At 34.9% G+C, this 6,370-nt stretch overlaps 1 long non-coding RNA gene across 1 annotated transcript; it reads right to left on the reverse strand.

The window, feature by feature from the left end:
* Positions 1–597: 597 nt before the first annotated feature.
* Positions 598–4,080, reverse strand: LOC130463836 (uncharacterized). The gene is made up of 4 exons (XR_008923995.1): positions 3,738–4,080; positions 2,252–2,343; positions 1,114–1,238; positions 598–836 (listed from the first exon to the last, which is right to left on the reverse strand). It is a non-coding gene; the product is annotated as an uncharacterized lncRNA (long non-coding RNA).
* Positions 4,081–6,370: the final 2,290 nt, after the last annotated feature.

Consider the following 6,370-nt stretch of genomic DNA (forward strand, 5'->3'; position numbering starts at 1 on the left):
CTGCGCTAGCGCGCACGATCCCCCAAGGTATACAAATTTAGTTTACATAAATGTTCACTACTACAAAACGCGTGGTTTGGAGACGCTTTTTCAGCCTTTTTTCGACGCCAAAAAGCGTCGAGAAAATCGGCCTCGACGCTTTTAAAAAGCGTCGTCAAAAAGTGAGTCGAGATTCCTCGACGCTCTTTGGCGTCCAAACTTTCGACGCTTTTACCCGACGCGAGATTTTACCTGCCGTCGAGATTCTCGACGCCTCTTGGCGTCGATATTTTCCTACCGTGTGGAATATACTCAGTACGCCGCCATGCTCAAATTTATTCTATTTTATTTTCTCGACGCTTTTGGAAGTCGACTTAAAGAACTTGGCGGGAAATTTCAATCTAATGAGCACAATATAACATCAAAAAGCAATCCAAATTTGTTTGTATAAGCTTTTCTCCCACCTATATTTACATGCACAAATATGCATAAACCTACACTATTCATCATGATTATAAAACTAAAATTAAAGCAACAATATCAATGAAACCTTTTGAATAACTAGTCTTCAATCAACATTAAAATTAACTCAAGTACTTGAAATCTAGTACCTACCTGTTACTAAACAAAATCCATATTGTATTACTTCAATTAATATTAATTGTACAGTAGAGTAAGTCATAAAAGAAAAACTATTAAGTGTAGACTTTCTCCATATCAACCATATACATTATATTTCTAAAAAGCTAATACAACTTCTTAACAGTTGAGGCAATTAAATATTACAATCTACTTAGATGATGATAGTCACTAATTTGAAGTTCAAATGCCTTTTGTTCTCCTGTGAGCTCCATTACCTTCAATAGAAATAGGAAGGTAATTAGTACGGATAAAAACAAACAAGAGGTTAAAAAAGAGGAAAATAGACTTTTAAGCTAGCAGTGTATGATTTCATTAAATATGTTGTACAAACTACAACTCAAACAAATTTCTAATAAAGCATAGTACCATAATAAAACTAAAACAGCATTGCACATGATAGAACGCAAAGTGGAAACCAGAGTACAATCACATTGAAAAGTAGTGGAATATAAAATTAAAGAGACAGGACATAAAACTTATAATGCAACATACCCGCAGCGATAGATAAAAATAAACTGTGCAAGATCCAAATGCAAACAGAGGTCTTGACTTGGTTATTCATTTATGCTACTCGAAATTTCAATGCATTCATTCCAAGGGAACATCACTACATGTTTCTGCAAAAAATAATGCAACAAGCAGATGCATTTGACATATATAAATGTTAATCTCCCCAAGTATCATGGTCAAGCTATATAATTAAAAACTATATTATCACAGAGTTATCACCAAAAATACAAGAAGCAAATTACCTAGTATAAAGACATGAAAGAGAGAAACGATACCAAATAAAATTTTAGATCAGCCTGCTGACTGAGAGTGGAGGTACCCAGGATGACTTGAAGCTGCCACTAAACTCTTCTTAAACATGCATTTAACTACCTAAAATATGCTGCTACTTTTAGAATATTCTATCTTATTTTCTTAATATGACAGAAAGGTTCTTAACTAGTTAAGTAGTTAAAATCAAAATCATGCATTTAACTACCTAAAATATGCTGCTACTTTTAGGATATTCTATCTTATGTTCTTAATATGACGGAAAGGTTCTTAACTAGTTAATGTTCTTAGTATGAGTAAGAAATCAAAATCAACCGTCATAGAAATCTAAACGACCATGAAACAATAAATGCCAAGACGACATCTCAGGTTTGAAAATGGTCTCAAAATATTAGATTGCTTTGTTTTCGGAGGTTAATCAAGTACAATAGTTAATAGAACCCCCATAAAACTGATCAGGAGAAATAAACAGACACATATATGAAATTTCAGAAAAACAGAAGAATATATTACAGAAGCTCCATCAAAGGAAGTTCCGATCAGTTTATAAGAACAGCCTTGGAGATTCAATTTTGAAGCCTAATTTTTCACAAAAATGTGGCAGTGATTGCTAAACTCTTAATTGAACAATTTCTCTAGACCAACCTTAAATCAGTTTTGGGTAAATATGTGGTCTTATCAAACAATTATACCCTTCAGTTCTCATGAAACACAGCTCTCATACCAGATTTACAGTCTTTCCCCAGTTAAGTTCTGGCTACTTGCTAGAGCAATAAACTTGAAACATACAATCGATCCACATATCTTGAGAACAATAGAGCCTGACCTGGTTCAAATATCAAAATCTTACCAAAGTAACAGAACATAAGCTGCCAACTCCATTTCAAAGCAGAAACTTGAATGATCGGAACTATGAACTACAACAATAGAATTATCCAGAACCTGCAAACATGAAAATGAGTGCCTCGTGTTCAGCTCTACCGGATACCCTTAGGTACTTGATTGTATTACATGATTGTTTGCAAAAGTCTAAGTTAAACAGTCGCTTAAAATGCAAAAAAATATATATGGTACATAGTACTACCGCATAGCATCTATCCATAATTTTTTTGAAAAAAAAACATCTTTGCAAGTGGAACTAAAAGCTCAAAACACTAGTTCTGGAGAACAGGACGATTGTAAATACAACCCGTGATCAAGCTATCACTCTACTGTATTAATGGTTTGGTTACTAATATGACTGAGATCCTAAAATAGAAGTATTAACCTAAAATCTTCTTACAAGGCTAAGAATAACATAATAACACAAAGTCTTTCAAGGAAAATCCACATATAAACTCAAACAACAATCTACTAATTATATTTTGCTAGCAAGAAATGCTTTTTAAGGATATCTCCTAAACATGACTTTGGAATAATGCCACTTTCTGATATACGGAGTACAAGTCTTTCTTAAGAAGAAGAAATATCAAATAAAAGCGAATTACCTAATATTGGTGGTACTATAAGGACTAAGGAGTTTACAATATCTTACACTGCTCTTGCAAAAGAACAAAACGGCCCTTGTCATTGCATCCTTATTCATCATGATTGAACTTTGACACTAAGGTCACTAGTCACTACCCTTCAAGGAATTTGTTCATGTAAAGGAGATTTCAAAACTCCAAGTACAAGTAAGTATACAACCTGGTAGGCGACCTAGGGGTGGGTTCTCTACAACTTCGAAATCGCCCCCGAATCTAGAGCTGAAAGCGCATAAGTTAGCTGGACTAACGGTTCATCTTATCCCTTTTGTTTACCTATCATAGTATATCTCCTATTACTCCTTCTTTTAATTACTTAATTCTCTTCTTGTACCTCAATAGTCCAATTTTGATCCTCCAAAAGTAAAAGTAGTCCATTGTTCAGAAATTTAAAATTTTGAATTCTCTTCAAACAATAAACAACTCTGCTGATGAGAAACCAATCAAACTCCCAATTAAATACCAAAGGGGCAATGTCAGCGATCATACGTTAAACTACCAAAGAAAAAAGGGAAAACCAATGTGATCATGCATATTAGCAACATAAAAAGTTAAAAACCGAGACCTAAACAGAAAAAGTACAAAAACCCCGCACAATCAACCATGAAATTAAGCAAAATTTTGAATGGAAATGCTCATTTGATGCCATATTCACAGCAATTTGCAACAAATAAACCAAACCTAATTGTTAAATATAAACCCAATTAATCAAATTAGAAGAAAACTAAAAATTCGAAAGAAAAACAATCAGATTTGTTAGAAGCAACAAATACGCAATATTAAGCAAGAAATATAGAGAGAGAAAATGCTAACCCAGGAATGTTATCGCCCTCAAACTCAACGCATCTCTAGCCAACAAAAATAATTCACCATAAAAAGGAACAGTCAATGAACAATTCGATGGACAATTCGGGTTGTTGAGTCGATGGACAATTCGGGTTGTTTTGGGAAATTCCACCAGCTTCTGGAATCTGGACAGATCAATTCACCTCTTTTCAGATTGAAATACCGCGTCAAGCATAGGAAAACCGCAAATCGAACCTAAAAGCCTTGATCTTTCGATGACACTAGTTCATGGATCTGTGAGATTTTGTAAGAGCATGGATGAGTGAGATAGAGTTTGAGTATTGGGAGGCTAGGGTTCAGTTATGAGAGAATTATACGGAGTATTGGGAAAGGTGGATGTTTTTACCAAAATTGTTTTTGAAGCACACGACTAGTTACCACGTGCCGAGCATGTGCTTGGTGGACACCTTTTGCAGACGAGAATAATAGAAGACGCCAGTACGCGTCGAGAAAACTCGCGGACCACGAATTTCACCAACGCCTTACCCCTAGCGTCGAGCCCATGGCGTCGACATTTAACTCATTTTGTAGTAGTGGTTACGTAAAAGACGAACATTTACAAATTTACGTTAAATGCTATAAAAACAATGCTAAAGTTCGATTTGCATGTAATTAATAATATGAAATCACACATACGGTTACAATATTTGTGTCATTAACAATGTAGCATTTTGGTAGGGAAGACGGGAATAGGGCGGAAGAAAGCTAGGTTAGAAAGAGTGATGCGAGAAATTCGGTGGAATGAGTTATCGGGTTCCCAATAAAATGAAGAAATAAAAGGCAAAATAAAAAATAAAAAAAAAAAAAAAAAAAAAAAAAGGAGACACATGGTAGCTATATGACCAAGGGTATAATTGTCCTCATACTATTGATAAGAATAAGACAAAAACAAAATTAAGGCACAAAATGGGGGCATAATGGTAAGTGGACTATTGGGTGAATAGTAATAAAAGTTTAAGGCTTTATAAGTGTTAGGATTTTTATGTGAATGCATTTCCAAAGAGTCAAGACAAGTACGCAAATTCCATTCATTAAACATTTTAAAGGCTCTAGTGTAAATGCTAGCAACAGAAACAAGGGTATGTTTGAAAACATTAGAATTTCTTGTTTTCCATATGCTCCATAAACATGTTATAATTTTTTTCCTTGGTAAGCCAACATTATTTCGCATGGTGCGGAATAAAGAAGACATTGAATTTGCTCGAATTTGAGTCTCAAGCCATCGGATAGTTAAAGAAGAGTCCCAAAAGTCTTTAATGATAGGGCAATATAAAAACAAGTGATCTTGGGTTTCATTGTTAGCGGCACAAAAAGGGCAACAACTAGGAATATCGATGTTACGGTAAACTAAGTTGTTCCTTGTTGGAAGAGAATTATATAAAAGTTGCCATAAAAATATCTTTAACTTTGGAGAAATATCCAATTTCCAAATCCAATTGTACTCCCATTTAACAGGAGAGACGTTGCCATGAGCTAGCCATGTGGCGGATTTAACAGTAAATTCCCCAGTACTTGAAGATCCCCAACAAGGTTCATCTGGAAATTTAGAGAAAGGTAAGGGAATACCTTTGATAACTTGAACAACCGAGGGAGGAACCACCATTGCAAGGGCATGTTCATCCCATGCCCGAGTTGGAGTAATAAACTGAGCTGCCGTGATATCCAAATGTTGGATATTAGCGGTATCTAAATTTTGAAATGAGATCAAATTGGTGGGATAACACCAATTGTCGAGCCAAAATAGGACATTAGATCCGGTTCCAATGTTCCATCGCATGCCTTTTAGAAGAAGGGGTCGAATTCGTAAGATTTTTTCCATATCCAAGAATCTTTAGATTGAGGTTTACATTCAAAAAACGTATGTTTCTGCAAATATTTAGCATAGATTATTTGAACCCATAAGTTTGAATGATCCGAAAGGATTTTCCATCCTAGTTTTGCTAAAAACGCAGAATTTACCGCATCGATTTTACGTAGGCCAAGACCACCCTGACTCTTGGCTTGAAAAATTTTATCCCAAGAAAGAATAGGTACGCCTTTCTTTTCTGCAGATTGTTTCCAGAAAAAATTTCGATTAATTTGATCTAGCGAGTTAGAGATAGTCTTTGGAAGGCGAGACGTAGTCATTGCAGATGACGGAAGAGCCTCTAAATGACTTTGAATCAAAACTGTTTTTCCGGCTTTGGATACCAAGTTTGAAGACCAACTATTCATTTTTTGCTCTGCTGTTGTTATTAAATGCTGAAAGTTTTGTTTAGTGAAGGTCTTAGAACTGAAAAGTACACCTAAATAAAGCCCAAGGAAAGATTTTGGAGACATGTTAAAGTAGCTAGCTAACTGTTGTTTTCTATTGTTGGCCACAAATTTTGAAAAGACAATCAAAGACTTATGAAAGTTAATCATTTGTCCCTACATATTTGAAAATTCATTTAAAATATCTTTTAGAGTAGCACAAGTTGTAGACTTAGCCTTACAGAATAATAAGCTATCGTCTGCAAATAGTAAGCAGGGAATAATTGGAGCTTTAGGCGTGATTTTGATACCAATATTATGATTCTTTTGTTGAGAATGTAGTAAGTGTAACACCCTAATGATTCCTT

The sequence above is a fragment of the Spinacia oleracea genome, chromosome 6 (assembly GCF_020520425.1).
Source record: "Spinacia oleracea cultivar Varoflay chromosome 6, BTI_SOV_V1, whole genome shotgun sequence".
In the NCBI taxonomy this organism is placed as follows: domain Eukaryota; kingdom Viridiplantae; phylum Streptophyta; class Magnoliopsida; order Caryophyllales; family Amaranthaceae; genus Spinacia; species Spinacia oleracea.